Source organism: Meleagris gallopavo, chromosome 14 (assembly GCF_000146605.3).
Source record: "Meleagris gallopavo isolate NT-WF06-2002-E0010 breed Aviagen turkey brand Nicholas breeding stock chromosome 14, Turkey_5.1, whole genome shotgun sequence".
NCBI lineage: Eukaryota > Metazoa > Chordata > Aves > Galliformes > Phasianidae > Meleagris > Meleagris gallopavo.
The window spans coordinates 3338011-3353863 of NC_015024.2; the positions used below are offsets into that span (position 1 = coordinate 3338011).

At 38.4% G+C, this 15853-nt stretch overlaps 1 protein-coding gene across 7 annotated transcripts in view; it reads left to right on the forward strand.

Moving 5' to 3' along the window:
• Positions 1-15853, forward strand: part of ATP2B2 (ATPase plasma membrane Ca2+ transporting 2) — a 363788-nt gene that overhangs the window by 97987 nt on the left and 249948 nt on the right. For all 7 annotated transcript variants that reach the window (XM_010718404.3, XM_019620005.2, XM_010718405.3 and 4 more), the window contains exon 3: positions 8319-8410. The gene's annotated coding sequence lies outside the window, so the exon portion shown is untranslated. The remainder of the gene's footprint in view (positions 1-8318; positions 8411-15853) is intronic.

The following is a 15853-nucleotide window of genomic DNA, read 5'->3' on the forward strand; positions in this document are numbered from 1 at the left end:
GCGCCTCTTCTGATTGCAGCTGCAGAACGCATTCGTCTATTGAACTGTGTCTAATTTTCCCACTCTTTCTTTCCTTGGTTCCTGCAAAACCCCACAGCAGAGTTGATAGAAAGGAATGCTGGCGTTCCAGTATGAGTCCCTCCGCGGTCTCACAGGTGTTACACGTTACATGTCAGTGAGAGGAGTTGCCTTTGAGCTCTGGTGAGCTTCCCCCGATGTCTGCACCTTCCGTGCCACATGGGGCAGGCTGAGGGCTCAGCAGGAGCGGCTGTGAGCGCTGCCTACCCTCCTGCGGCAGCCCTGCCTTGTGCCCCGTGGCAGCTTGCTCCTGCCTTGCACTGGCGGAGCGCTTAGAGACCTACTGCCGGCTGCTGCCTGGGGATGGGAAGTGCAATTAGCCAGCCTTGCTCTGTTCGTGGGGGAACTGATGTTAACTTTCCATAGCTTGGACTGCCTTAACGTGTATGTATGTATCTGCTGCTAACGTTCCTACGCTGCAATATTCGTAGCACTGTCACGTATCAGTTCTGCTTCAGTCGCACCAAGCATGAAGGCTAATTGAAGTTCCAAAGCAAGTAAATGCCAAGAGAAAAAAAAAGCCGTTTACAACAGATTTCTCTACTGGTGTTGTTTATTTCATACAGGCATGAAGTTGGATTTAAAAGGTTGCTTAAAAATACTGTTGCAGCCAGCCACTCAAACAGTACTTTGGTAGTATTTACAGTAACGTAGCTGACTAAATGACCTCTTTTGGACATCTGGCCCCTGCTGCCTCATAGGGATTCTTAAGCCACTTAAATTCTTCATGCAATTTTGTTATGCTAAGACCTGTGCAAACTGGACATAACTTTACAGCCATAATGCAGATACTCCTGAGGACAGGGCTGTAATAGCAGGCCCACCCAGGCACCAGCATTACCAAGTGAGTAACAATTGGCACACCTGCTAAATTGCTGAAGTTCTGATTTTTTACAGCTAATAGGTTTGAAGTTTCTTTCCTTGTGTATGTGGTTTTTTTTCTTCTTTTTTTTTTTCATCCTGTGCTATGCTTCAGTCATGCAGGTGCTTATATTTGTGCATAGCGGACAAGGGAAAAAGCCAAGGTGTGCCCTTCTAAACGTGCATAAGACATTAAGTGAGGGCCAAAAATGGAAACTCAGCACAGCAGGTTTAGTAACTTTGAACAGTAGTGGAAATCATTAATAAGTCTTAAAAAAAATCCTTGCATGAGGGGAAGGCTGGATCCCAGGCTCCCTGCTTTTGCTTTGGGCTTGACATTCTACACTTTTTTTTCCCCCTATGAATAAACATTTTTTTTTCCCCTTCTGAATTTTACAGACGTTATTTCCATATGGATTTAAACACTATTCCTTCCAGCTTAAAATTTTACAGTGCCTGAATCAAAGTGGCCCTACTGCAATCTTACAGTCAGTTTGGTAATATAACAAGTTAATATTACATAAACATATATTTTTTGCAAGCAAATTTGTTTTGAGAGAAACCATATGCACATGTTAATGGGAAATATTTGCCACGCTTCTGCTTTTCTGCCCTTTTTGTATTTATTTCAATACTTATTAATAGCATCCTTCTGAAACTTCTCAGAAGAAAATACAGCAGATTTTAATACAGTAACTGGAGCACAGTTTAGAATATCTTGGATGTGATTCCAAATAGAATTGAATGAGACTAAAATACTACACATGCTCTGATTGTACAGAGCTGTAATTATACTTTAGGACTTTGCTGATGTGGTACAGAACACAAGAGCAAAACTCACCCCGTGGATTAATGATCATTCTCTATTTTCTTTATGGATCTGTCTATGGCACTATTCCTGCAGATCATCTTCTGTAAAGCTTGATATCTACTAATATTTCTATTTACCCATTGGAGAGGTTGCAGAGCGATTTGGACCACCTCCTACCTTTTTAAATAAAGTAAAACAATTGCTTTACAAGGTTGTACTCTGGGGAACGGTGGTTTTAATATTGTGACAGATTCTGACAGGTTTGAAGGAATCTCCAGTAACTCTCATCTTGTCATTGCATTTTATTTATCCCTTCTGTTGAAGATGTGCTCAGGGAGCAGTGCTCCCTGGTGCCTGGTGGCACACCTTTGCCATGGAAGCTCAGTGTGAGTTCTGGGCTGTCAGTGGCTGCCCACTTGACAGAAGTATTGCTTCTTGGGAGACACTTCAAACAGCCCACAGGCTGCAGTGACTGCTGTGTAAGATGCCTTTAGCACAGCATTGCTTGGTTTTTGTCTGTTTTGGAAGGAGGGAATAATTCTTTGCATGCAGAATGCTTGAGTCTTTTTGCATTTTTTCATGGTGCTTCCTTTCTCATTTGAGCATAGGCTTTTTGTTTGCCCTTGGCTTTGCCTTGTGGCTGTCTGCTCCTTTTCCCTGTGAACATGTGATCCCTGGGGCACGGCGTGGCTGCCCAGGATCTGCTGCAGAGGGACAACCTCACTTGTGCCTACTCTGCTTTCCATCTGCTGACCATATTCTCCTGAAAGCAAAGCCTTTCTTTATTTCTCCAAGTGCCTTAGATTTCTTACAGATCTTTCTGAGAAAGACATTTTCAAAATCCTACAGGTATTTACTGGAAATTAATAGTTTCAAATGCACAGATCCAAACAAAACTCCCTCATTTGTGTTCTTTTCCCCTAGCAGAATGTGAAGCATGACTTGTTTTTGCAGAAAAAGGAAACTCACTTTCCTCCCTAGTATAAGGTGTTTATCTATTTGTTTATTTCATGCTTTTAAGGACTTGTACTCATTTTCCTCTCAGGGTCAGGGTTACCAGCCTGAATTACTCAGATAACTCCTATAATCTCATACAAATGAAAACAAGCCCCTGTCCACCCTGCTCCACTGCCCCAGTCTTGTCTGGCAGTTGCTGTTTGTGTACAGCAGCTTGTTTTAGATTAAGCTTGCTGATTCTGTGTTACGTGCAAACCTACATATATTCAAATAGAATTTTAGTAAAGCCCAAACTGCAGCTGGAAGCTTTAAAATATCTTTAGTTTTCATCTTGTGGATTTTATGTTCTTGATAGCTAAACAGATCTGTTTATTCGTTTTCCAAATCGTCCTCTTCCATTTGTTTTTCATCCTGCTTTTACATACAACATACTCCTTTCCTTTTTGCTCTTTAAACACGTTTTTAGCCAGATGCAGAGATACATACATTCTTAACTGTCAGGTTTTCTGTTGCTGGATTTTTACAGCAAGGTCACTGCATGGCAAGTTCTAATATTCATAAGGAAGGATAGGTGGCACTCTTGTTATTTTTGGTTAGTTTCCTGAAATAAATCAGGTATATGTACTCTCAGTAAGATTGCTTTTAATAGAGTAGTTGCAATGGAGAGAGTTTTTGAACACTGGAAGAGGATTTTGTGTATATATATATATATTTTTTTTTTAATATGAATGTATACCTAAATTATCTGAGCCTGGGATTTGTTCACAGTACTCTCTTGGAAGGTAAAATGTTTTTTTTTCTGAAGACCTCAAGAGTAGGTGCTCAGCTGTATAGTAGTGGCTAATTTTACACACACACACTATATATATATATATTTTTTTTCCCCTGTATTTATATGCAATTTCCATATAGTAGTCTAAGAACAAAATAAAATGCTTTAGGGTTAACTGCTATTATAAATACCCTTATACCTTGTACTTTCTTTTTCATTGTGTATTAAAGCATAGATTTAAGTTGGAATGGCAATCACAGTGCTATTGAAAGAAAAGAAATAACAGTGCTAGCAGTCAACAGAGCCTTTATTTCTTAATCGATGGTAGCAAATACTTGTTGCTCTAATTCTATAAATTGATTGTAGAATGGCATAGGTTCATGAGCTTGAGTTTTCTCTTATAATCTAGAAAACCTGAAATATAAAAAAACACGCTGTTAGAGACATGGAATGTTACACGTTTTCTTACAACAGAGAAGAACTTATTTCAATTCCACTGCAGATTTAACTGTGTGTGCAGCTAGGACACAGTTACAGGAAGGTATTTTAACCTTGATTCTTGATGACTGCAAATCAAATCAGAGTCCATTTCATTATTATTGCTAGCTGACAGCTTCATGTGGCTGAGACAGAGTGATTTGGTGATATCCAATATTGGTGAGTCCAATATTTCTCAATCCATTTATCAATCAATTGATTGTGTTATTGCTTTTCCCAGAAGAGAGTCCCCATGGCTTAAAGAAGAGGAGTAGAGTTGGGATAAGCAGAGTTTAGAAAAGTTTCCATTCTGCTTCTGTCCAAGAGTATGAATCTCCTCCACATGAGTATCTAAGTACCTCAGCAATGGGATCGTGGCTCATCCTACACCACGGAGTGTTCAGGGAGTTTCTCAATTGAAACCTTCTATGCAGAGCCATTCTTAGGCATTGAATATTTTGCAAGGCTACTTTGGTCTTGTGCTTCATACAGGAAATTAAATAGGTAATGTGGAAGGAAATGTGAATGTTAGAGCAGCAGTTTGTTATTTGTGAGACTGTTGGCTTGACTTTTCCTTGAGCAGCTAGTAATAGGTGTTGCCATGTAATCACAGGATAATGTGCAGTGTGGTTGGATACATTCTGAAATGCTTGAATTCTGACTCAGAAGCCTAAGTTGCGGTTGCGACTGTGCTTTGCTAGTGTAGGGCATGAACTTAGTTCAAACAAAATCCCTTCTTGAAAGAGTTTCCAGCCCATCTTAGATTTTATTTAGCTCCATTTGAAAATGATTTGTTAATGTACAGAACTGGGGAAACACTGCTTGATTTATTTATTTATTTATTTATTATTTTTTTAGTTCTTCATGTAATTGGATTCCAGAATTAAAAGTGGGTTGAACAAGTTTGGTGGTGGGCTATTTCTTTCTGATGAGTGAAGAAACATTTTATAACTTGGCAGTTTATTTTACCGTTTATATTTTTGGTGCCCTCCCATGTAATACAGGCTCATGTATTACTCATCCCTCTGTTTTTCCCCTCCAGTGTTTTTTTTGTAACAATATCCCAAATTGTCTGAATTGAAGAGTTCCAGATAAAATTCTATTTTGGTGCAGGAAGTTTTCCTGTTGACTGAAATAATATTTACTCATATTTTCTAATATCAAATCAATGTTCAAGTTATTACATGTCATTAGGGCAAATAATTCTGTTTTGTAAAATAACACAAGTCCCACATGGTGGTAGTTATGGAAGTTAACACTTTTTCCCTTACTGTGGGAGTGCTAGCATCTTTGAGAGATTCCAATTTTGGTTCTTATTTATGCTTGACATTCAATGTACTTGACATTCTGATTATTTTACACCTACGTAATTTCTTATAGCTCAAGGGATAATGACAATATTTTAAACAGTTGTGAAGTGTAGCTGTATATTATTAAGCAGATGCCACACTACAAATGGAAGGAAAAAAGACGCCTAAAATAGTTCTGGAATCATTTTCTTGTGTATCTTAGGGTCAGCTGGAGGAATTCATCATCTTGTTTAGCTGTGCAACTTGGTTATCTGCTTAATTGCAAGGCAGATCAAGCACTACCAAAATAATTTCCTTTTATTTGTTTATGTGCGTATAAATGTTTGTGTAGAAAATATATAATGCTGGGTTGTGTGCTCACCTTGTGCCCTTTGTGGTCTGGGGCATTACAGAACAAATCTCTGAGCAGTTTCTCAGACCTTACATTTTCCTAAAGTTTGGATTAAAATGACAAAGTAATATGTACTGTTTGTAAAATTAAGATGATTAGAGCTCATCTATGTACAACACACACTCTTGTGATGGTAGATCTTAAAAGTAGCTATTGTATCTCTTGGTTTATAGGTAATTAGGGTATAACATAAGGAATGAAAATATGATAGGAAGAACAATTCCGCTGATTAGAGATGTATTTCATGTCATTTTTTTTCCTATTGCAAAATAATTTTATTATGTGTCTTTGAGTTATTTTCATGTAACTGTAGAGATCTGTGCAGTCACAAAAGATTTTACGCCCTTTCAGAAAGGTAGAATCAGTCTCGGGGACAGTAAAAACAAGAGGAAAATGGTCAAAAGATGAAGCTCCCTACAGAAGAACAGCTGTTGGTCACAATTCCCTATTTCATCTAATAGGAATTCTGTGTTGAATTTAACTAACGTAATTGTAAGTAAATTGGCTACACAAAGTGTGAAGAAGGAATGCTAGAACACTTTGTCTTATGGGCCGTGCAAGGAGGCTTTAAGCACTTAGCCAAGTCCTCAAAAACATTTGTTCCCCAGCCAGGGGTCCTTGGAACAGCACTAAAGTGCATTACCGGAATGGTTTGGTTGTTTTTTGGATCTTTATTTTGCAATCTTGCCACCTGGTGGTATACTCTGGCAGTAAGGGCTTGGCTAGAAACCTGTCCTAATAGTTGTATACTTTGGTAGGCAAAGACTTTTACATCTGGGTTGTAATTAAGTTCTTGCATTTTAGCATGCACATTCAATGTGTTCTTTCATTTCAGCTCTTTCCGTCTTTGTTATGTAATGGCAAAGTGGTTTCTGAAAATTTGCTGAGGAAAAGGACAAAGCACTTACTGGAAAAATTCATTGTGCACAAAACCAAAGGAGTTATTTGGAGCTTAAAAAATTACTAAAATATGCACACAGATATTTATCTCAAAAGTGCAGTGAGATTCCAAATTGGCTGAAGTTTGGGGTTTCTTCCCTCATTACTGTCTCCATGTTAAGTGACAAGTGCCATATAAGGTCTCTGAATGTCTTTACGTTAAATATATCTGTTTTCCATCCCACTCTCATTTTCATAGACACAAGGGAAGAGAAAATCTAGAAACTCTCTGTGGTTCTGGAACACCTCATCCTGGCACACTGTGAACCTTAATCTTCAAATTAAAATTAGCTATAGTTTTAAAAATAATAGTGTCTGTGTCCTGAAATTCACAGATAAAACTATTTTAAACAAAACTTACCTAGAACACATAAGAGCTGTTGTTATTCCTGAAATAAGTCATGCAAATTGAAGCAGTATGGATGTTGAATATATTTGGATGGTTTATACCTTCACATAGGCTTAAGGTAAAGACTGTGAAATGAATGATCTCTAAACACAAGAGCAGAGCCGTGGGGAAGCTCACTCTGTGCTGCTAATCCAAGGAGAAGCAGGTGTGGTGTTACTGGTGCTGTGTGAGGAGATCTTTGTGGATAATAAAAGATGTTCCGTGAAGAGTTCAAAGGGCATTAACAACCCAGTGTTTGCAAATGGAATGTTTTTAAACCTGTCTTTATGGTGTGCTGTTGAAATGTTTGCATACAGAACGCTCGTGTCCAGCAGGACCTCTTCCTTGCAGAATGCTGTCTGTGATCTTAATACGCCTTCTTGAGTGTCTGTTTGCATGTCAGAATATCATTCATTCAAAATGATTTCAACGTACAGACTTAAAGGTCTCTGAGCTACGCACTTCCAGGTTCTTATGTCCTGCACAGAACAGACTCTCCCCCCCCTCTGCTGCCAGCTGCCCACCTCTTCTGCTCTCACATCTCACACATACGCAGACAGCCCCTGTCAGATGTGCATGGGGTTTCCTCTGCACTGGCAGCCTGCAGCCAGCCTGTCATCCTCTGCAGCTGCTCCCCTGTATCATCTCACGCCACACACAAAAAAATGTCTTCTGCATTTTCTCTTCCTGCCCCTCTCACATACAGGGCAGAGCAGCAGACACTGAAGCTAATGTGACGAGTACTTCTGTTTTTCTTGCTGTTCACCTTTTTCTTCTCATCTGTTTCTTGGCTTTCAGCTTCCCTTCCCACTTTCAGCCCTTTATCCTCACCCTCCTGGTTAACGTTCTGCGTTCACCCTGTGAATGCTGACTATTAATCTCAAAGGGTAGCTGTTCTGGAGCAGCTGTGCAGCTTGAAGTGCTGCAGGTTCAGACTTGGCTTTTTCAGTATGCTATCGATTTTTGAAAATGATGAAAATACAACCAGTTGAAAGTCTTCGAAGGATTGTGTGCTCTAAAAGTACTGCTTATTTATGTATAAGAGACTAAGGCAACAGCACTGATAGTTGGGTAAGATTGAGAGATAGTTGGGGCTGAGGCTCATTGTTCTGTGCTCTTCATGTAGACTGTGGGTCACTGAACTTTTTTTTATCATATTATTTTACTGAGTTATGTCTGTAACTATTTATGAAACTGGATATTTGCTTTAGTTAGTTTGTCTATTTGGGGTATCCTTCAGATCAGTCCACTTGTTTGTTCTAATAATTTGCTTAATTCTCTGAGGTTTGTCAAGTCTAATTACCTCTTCTCTTTTTTTCTGTTTTGAAATCAAGGCTGATTGATCAACTCAAGAAGACCCAGCTGGTTTTGTTACTCGGAACCCAGTTTGTGACGCACTCTTGCATTTTTAGAAGACGACAGTACTGTACGTAGTTTTTCTTTCTCCAAAAATTCAAAAATAACTTATAACATAATAGAATGCCTAGAGAATTGAAAAAGAAAATTCCTGAAGAGTTCAACTCATACTGATAAATAAGATTGTGATTTTGAACTTAATGTCACCGGCCAAGAAAGTAGAAGTGCTCTGTTTGCTTTACAGTAGTACTTATCAGAGATTCCTTCCATGTAACAATGCTACTTTAGGATTTCAGATCATCTAAGGAGAGCTTCCCTTATTTTGCAAGATCAATCTACTTTCTCTTTACACTGAGTTGTGTAAAGTGTGGGATTAGGGACTGTGACAAATGTATTGCAGCACTTGACTGCATTGAAGATGGATTATGTAATGGCTGCTGCTGAAATGAAACACAAGGCTGGGAATGTAAAGCAAGTGCAGAGATTGCAGTGCCACTTAATGACACCTACAAAAAGATAGCTCCAGTAGAGCTTGTGTTTCCTCCCCATTTCTCTCCCAGCACCCCAAGACTTTGTATTAAGTGATGGTTTCTCTCTTAATTTCGACGATATTTTTCCACACTGAAAATTTCATTCTTTATAAAAATGCATCTTCTTAACTGCAAAAGAAAATTACACACGTAAAGTGTTGGCCTCATAGTCAATAATTCAAACAGTAGAAGACATAAATGAAAGTCAGGTAGTGTGGGTTAGATGAGCTTTATAAACACGTTAAAATGAAGTTGCCCAGCTTGCTCTCAATGGATAAAAGTTCCATGATTTTCTGAGTGAAAGGAGAAGGCAGGTGTTTATTCTGTCTGACTTTCTGTTGAACCATTGAATAAATGGTTGAAACGTATTGTAAGTAGTATTGTAAGCACACAATCTGCAGTATTAATACTTCTAGGCTTTGTAACCAAGAAGGGAAAATATAATAATTTGAGTATTTTCCCTTAGAAAAGGGAAATAGCACTTGCTATCTACTTAATGAACTCTTGGCTTATGAAATAGTAGAATGATTAAAGAAAAAATAATAAGCATTTACTCCTAAATAAGAGTTTTATACAGCAAAATATAAGATGAATTTCAGTGTTGATGATTACAAGATGTCTGAACAAATTTGCTTTATGACTACAGTAAATATATTTCCAGTGTGGCAGTGAGATTGATAAGCATGTTGCAAGGAGAAAAAAAGAGGATCACATTTGCTCTTTTTCTAATACGTAAATGTAGGAAACTTAGAATACCGCGTCTCGCTATCCTGCTGTAGTTCTGAGTATCTTTCTCTGTCTTCAGAGCACTTCCTCCACTAAGGGATGTGCAGAAGGGGATTTAAAGTTTGATTTATGAAAACACAAAGACATGAATAACAGCAGCATGGAAAAAAAGGGGCTTTTGAAGTTTTCTATAAGTGATTGTGGAAGTTTTCCATAGCATAGTGCTTAAGATCTGTATAAGTGCTGCAAAGTGCTGCATAAAAGCTAGCTTCAGATGGATTATTTATTTGCTTTTATACTGTAGATTAAAAAAGCTGAAAATAACTTCTGTGACAAAACTTACAAGAATTGCAGTATGATGCAAACTGTTACTTGAACAACTTTAATCAAAATTGTAATGTTTATATGGATACAAATTATTTAGGGTTCACTCATTCGTCTCAAATTTCCAGTTGAATTGCTGCTGGGATGGTAGTGTGGATATGTAGTTCTCGCATACATGTAAATGTTCATTGATGGGCTCTTTAACTGACAATCAGAGCGAAAATACAGTCATAATGCAATGGCAGTTGTAATGTTATTCAGTCAGCGTGGTCTTTTAAGCGTTGCATTTTACTGACATCATTTCTGTTGGATTCAATGAAGGATTTTAGTGGGTGCTGTAAGCTGTGCAGACCAAATATTGTGCTGGTCTTTCAAAATCCTAGAGATTGAAGCTATACTGTTTTTGAAAACTTGTAAAACAGATAATCTGCAATCCTTGAGTGTCAGATAATTAAAATGTCTGTAACAGACTAAAAAGATAAGACAGATTTACTAGCTGGGGAACTTTCCTAGCTGGTCAGATACTTAAATTAGGTCTTCCTCATGAGGATTTTCTTTATTTCTTTAGGAAAAAAAAAAAAAGGCCCTTCAATTTTGTTTTTCTTTACAATATTTTATGCGCACACATATTATATTGTATATATTACAAACAATTTATACATTACTATATACAATAGTTTTCAATTATGTTGTGGAAGGCAAGCAGCCATGCACAATCACACAAAGCATTGTGCTTCTGTAGTTAAGAATAATAAAAGACCAAAAATATTCCTAACAAATGCTTTGTCTTAAGCCTCTTAAATAACACTTTTGGAGAGCCAATGGGTTTAAATCTAACAATACTTGGATTTGACTATTGTTAAACTTCCTCATAGCTGGAACTGAGATTGCATTTCCGTAAAGGTTTGTTTCCACTGATGAATGTATACGTGGCACCTGTTATGGGTGTGCTAAGTGTCAGTAGAAGATTCCAATAGCCTTGACTGGAAGGCAGTGCTAATTTGTGTGGGAGATTTTGTCTGGTGAGGCCACAAATTCCTAAGGATTATTTCTTTTTCATTAAAGTCACAAAGGTGATTGCTGCTGTTGTCCTCTCTGAAAACATATTCCCAATATGAAATCACATACGGTTTTATTGTTCATTAAGGGAGATGTTTTAGGCTGCTGTGTTGTTTCTATACTTATTAGAAATTAACTGCCAGTTATAATTGAGAATGAAGAAACTGGAGAAATGGCTTCATCTTCAGCATCAGCTGCAGCCACGCCTGCATTTCTCTCTATGGGCACTGGAGAAGTGAATGATACCCTTGGCTGTTCAAGAAATTATCATGATCTTTTGCTTTTGTAACTTATTCTATCTACATTGGAGGAAAATAACATCAAAACATGTTATTTCTAGTCTTATTTTATTGTATTCAGCATGGCTGTGATGGACACAAATTGTACGTCATCTCACCCTTAGTGATCATATATGTGCCAACAAAATTAGTTTCTTAGGTTTGATGTCAGATAGTCCCGTCCATCTGTTTCTGTGTTACTTTTCCTGGGAGCACATCCTGTGTTTTTAACGGAAGAGGAATATATTCTATTTTCTTTCATTTTTTTAGATGCCTGTGTGGTGTCATTGATTCAGAATGTGCAAAAGTAGAGCGTTTCTTATCTGCAAACACCTCCACAGTTATCTTACTTTGTTGTACAGCTAGATTAAAAATGCCACTATGTGTGCATGTATTTGAACTCTCTCCCAAACTCTGGAAACCTGATCTCCTTTAAATATGTTTTTCCTATTATTTTAAGTCAATTACATTTTATAATCATACCATCAACACTTTATTTCAAATCTGTTATTTTGAGAGGTCTGTAGTGATAATTGCAACATAACTATATTCAGTGAGAGGTAGAAGAAAGTTTCTAGTTCTGTCACAGGGCTTCTGCTCAGTAAACCTTGCAGGGGTTGGGGTCACTTACCCACACATCTTCCTTCTCTGGGTAAACACAGCGTCCTCTGGAGAGGAGCTGCAGATGGCCGGGTTCTGTGCTGACCTGGAAGCAGTGGTTGCTAATACCGAGAAATGGCTTGCAGTCATTTAACAGACACCGTCGATATATAAAAAAGTGCAATTCACGTCTGCTATTTGTTGCTTTAGATTTTTTTTTTTTCTTGGCAGACTTTTTCATCTGCAGATTTTCTAACTGTATTACTAGATTTCCACTGACTTCTGTCTCTCTCTAGAGCTCTCAGAGCCCAGGTTAATGCTTTGTACTCGTTTCCCTTCTATACAAAGCATTCAAACGTATTTCCTTAATGTGACACCACAGAGCGCTGAGTACAATTCAAATGCTAATACGTAGAAACGAAATGTCACAAAGGAGATGTGTTAACGTTTGTCTTTATTCACTGTTTCAAATGCTATGTGCCAAATCCTGCTTGACACATATAACATACTACACTTACTCCTTAAAGGCAGGGTAAATGCCTTTCTGAAGGTAAAAATCCTTTTTGCATTTTTTAATTCTTTTGATCTTACAGCAGAGCGAATGTTTCCTTTCATGACCCTGCCTGAGCCTACTTTGCCGATTCGTCCGCTTTCTCACTGATTCCTGTGTTAAATTTCCCTTTTTCAGGGAGAAACTGCCAAGTGAATGCATCCCACAGACAGGAATCCAGCCCCCTCGCACCTCCAGCCGGTTTTCTTAAGGCACAGGAGTTTCTCCTCAGTGATTTTGGTGCTCTTTGTCAGCCCGTAAGTTTAGCTCCTGGTTGAGGTTAGGCTTAGCTCTTTTTAAACAAAACCACAGTTCACTTATTTCTTGTTATTATTAGAATGTGTATTTGCTGGTGTATCTTGTTAATCTGCTTCAAATTTTAAGTGTGTGTTTTGCCTGCTATTATACATGGCTGATAGAGTTCCATTCACTTCATTCACTTGTGCAAAGTAGAAAAATTCTCAACTTGCTTTCAGTCTGATCTAATCATCTTCTATTGAAATCCTATCAATTTTTCCCCTGGAGAGTTCATCAAAGCCAGTAATACTACTGTCATTCTTGAATGGCTTTTTGGACCTGGCCAATTTTTGCAGGCTTGTGTAATCCACTGCACTTCCCACGTCTCTTTGCCCGAGGTGGCAGAAAGCAGAAGGACTGGGTGGGCAGCAGGGCCATGCTTCCCTGTGTCGGGCTCCTCGAGCCTCTGCAGCACCCTGAGGTACACGCTTTATACCTCAGGGTTCTCAATCGCGTTCTTGGCACTGCGTGTTCCAGTGGGCCAAGTGACTTATTCTTAGGCCTGGTTTGAGATTTCTCAGTAATCTTCCTCTGCAGATGTCAGTGCTTCAGTACTGAGTGAAGTGATGCTTTGCTTTTTATGTATGCAAGCTACACACGGTCTGCAGCCAGCTACTTAAGCTTAAAAATATTTAAGAGTATGTTTCCATGCAAGGTCTTACAGAAATGCGAGCTTATGACTTATTGCTTTTCCTTGATTCTTGTGAAAGATTTTTGGAGAGTGCTTTGAGGAGGGTTTTTTTTTTTTTTTGGTTCCTATCACTACTTCTCCTTTGTGCTTATATTAATTTTCTTTCTTTGCTTGAGCCCTGTAACACTTGTTATCAGAAGCTGCAATTTCCTGCCACCTGTGGTGGAATGTATTTCTTCATTATGAGCTTTTTGCTGCTTACTCAAGTTTTAGTTTTGATTAGCTGCTATGGAATATCTACATATCATTTGCGTGTCCTGCAAAGCTTAATCAGCTGATAGCTGTGCAAATTGCTGCCTCTAGCTGATTTTACCTCGGCCCAAATCGCTCTGTGCCAGATCCTGGTACCAGCACTGAGCTGGTATGAAGTGAAGTGCAAGAGAATGTGTTGGAAAACTTTTTTCATGTATTTTTTAATTCCCTGGAAATGAAAGAGCACTGCAAATGCTGAGGCGCAGTTCAAAGTGATTTATCTGAATGGAGGTGGAATTTAGAAGAGATTACAGCTTTTTATTCAGAATATGATAAACATTTCCTTAATGTCATTTTCTGCACCATTTTATTTAGAACCTTAGAGATTTTTTAAGAAGAATGTAAGCAGATGTTTACCTCTACTTGTTAAATTTTCATAGAAATGGACTACTGTGCCCAGATCAGAAGAGAACCATCAATTGCACTAGCGTTGGCTCGTAAATGCAAATATTTATTTTACTGTTGTCCTTTAAATAATTTTTTCCACCTCCAGTTTAAAAATAGAACTGTGTTTGTATCACAGGGTCAGCTTTCTCAGCACCTCATCTCTATCTACTAGTTTCTTCATCAGTATCATCTGGAAAAAGGATTAAGACCATATCAGTGTGATAAGAAGAAGCATATGTATATATGGGAGGCACTTGTCAATTGTACTGGATTTCCAGCATCAAAAAAAAAGAACTTAGCAACAGCAGATGTATAGCTTGAAAACTGTAGGAGGAGAGAGAAGAATTGGTTTGGATTCTCTGTGCTGAATTCTGCTGCAGCCGCTGGCATGAGCAATGTAAAGGAGATGGGCTGGTACCATAGGTAAAACTGCTGCTGTCTGACATGCAGTAATTCAACTGATACTTGTCAGTGAGGTTACTGGCAAGTAATGCTATTTAAAACAAACCACAAAGAGAACAAAGAATAATTTCTGTTTGTTCTTTATTTTCTTTCTTAATCCTTCTAATCAGACCTTAGCCCCTGGGATATAAATTATAACTTGAAGGGAGATGAGTCCATATAGACATTATAAACTGCTTCTGCTAGGTATTTCTGGAAGAGTCCTTAGCAGTATTCAAAAGGCTGTAAGAATGACCTTGATAGAAGGGCCTCTTCTTCTCCCTGTAATATTTGTTACTTTCAGCCTCACTCCCGGGAGCTGGGGCTACTCCCTTGCTTTTAATATTTTTTTTTTTTTTTTTGGTCAAACCTCATTCTGAGAAATTCTTCCTTTTCCCACCATCCCACAGGTCCCCAGAGACATGGCACACAGCCTTGCTGGAGTAGCATGATTCACTACTGTAAAGGTTTCTGTCAGCCTTGCTTGAGAAACTGCACTGAAATGGAAATGAAATCTGTGCCCAATGGGCACGGACGTAACTTTCAACAACTAAACTCTTTCTTCTGTTTCCTCCCTTACTTCTTCTAGCGTGCACACATTTTTACTTGTCAGTGTGCTTTATGGATGAAATAAAAATAAAGCTTTGCAAGGTGGTGTGATTGTGGGTGGTGCTGGATCTTCATTTTTCTCATCAGCTTTTCTCTAAATCCTATTTCTGAAAATAAGCAAATAATTATATCCAGTTTCTGTCAAGGGTTAATAGCAGATCCTTTCCTTATGGAAGGACTTGGAGTAGGAAGGGAACTTCTTGTTCCTGTAACCAGTTCACAATAGACTTTCTGGGGCTGTGGTTGCATTTGAATCAGGGTTTATGATAATCCTGAGTGGCTCATCAGTGGTCACCAGAGAACCAGAAATTTGAAGAGAGATTTAATAAAGTTTGGTTGTGGATTGTGTACGTTAGTGGTGTTGTCTTTAAGCAAAAAGAGAACAACTTGTGGTTGCTGAAAACCGTGCTAAACGAGCAGTTAAGGACATCACTGCAGAAGAAGGCATGCGTATGTCCAGGTTAATGGTCATGGAAGAGTCTTGCATTGACTGGTCATTTTATGCAATTGTGGGGAAAAAACAAATAGGAGGGAAAAAAAGAAGAAAAGAAGGATGCTGCAAGCACAATTGTTTTACTGAGCATTTTAGTACAGAATTAAGGAATAGCAAATTGAGATTTGCAAAAGCTAAAGTGAAGGAGATTGCAATAGTTAAGATTAGTAAGGATAAGAGAACTCGCCATCGTGGCTTTGTGGAATTTGAATTAATTTTGAGAAAATATATACCAGTAAAATGAAAAGTTAAGGAAAAGGAGAAAGGAGAGACAAA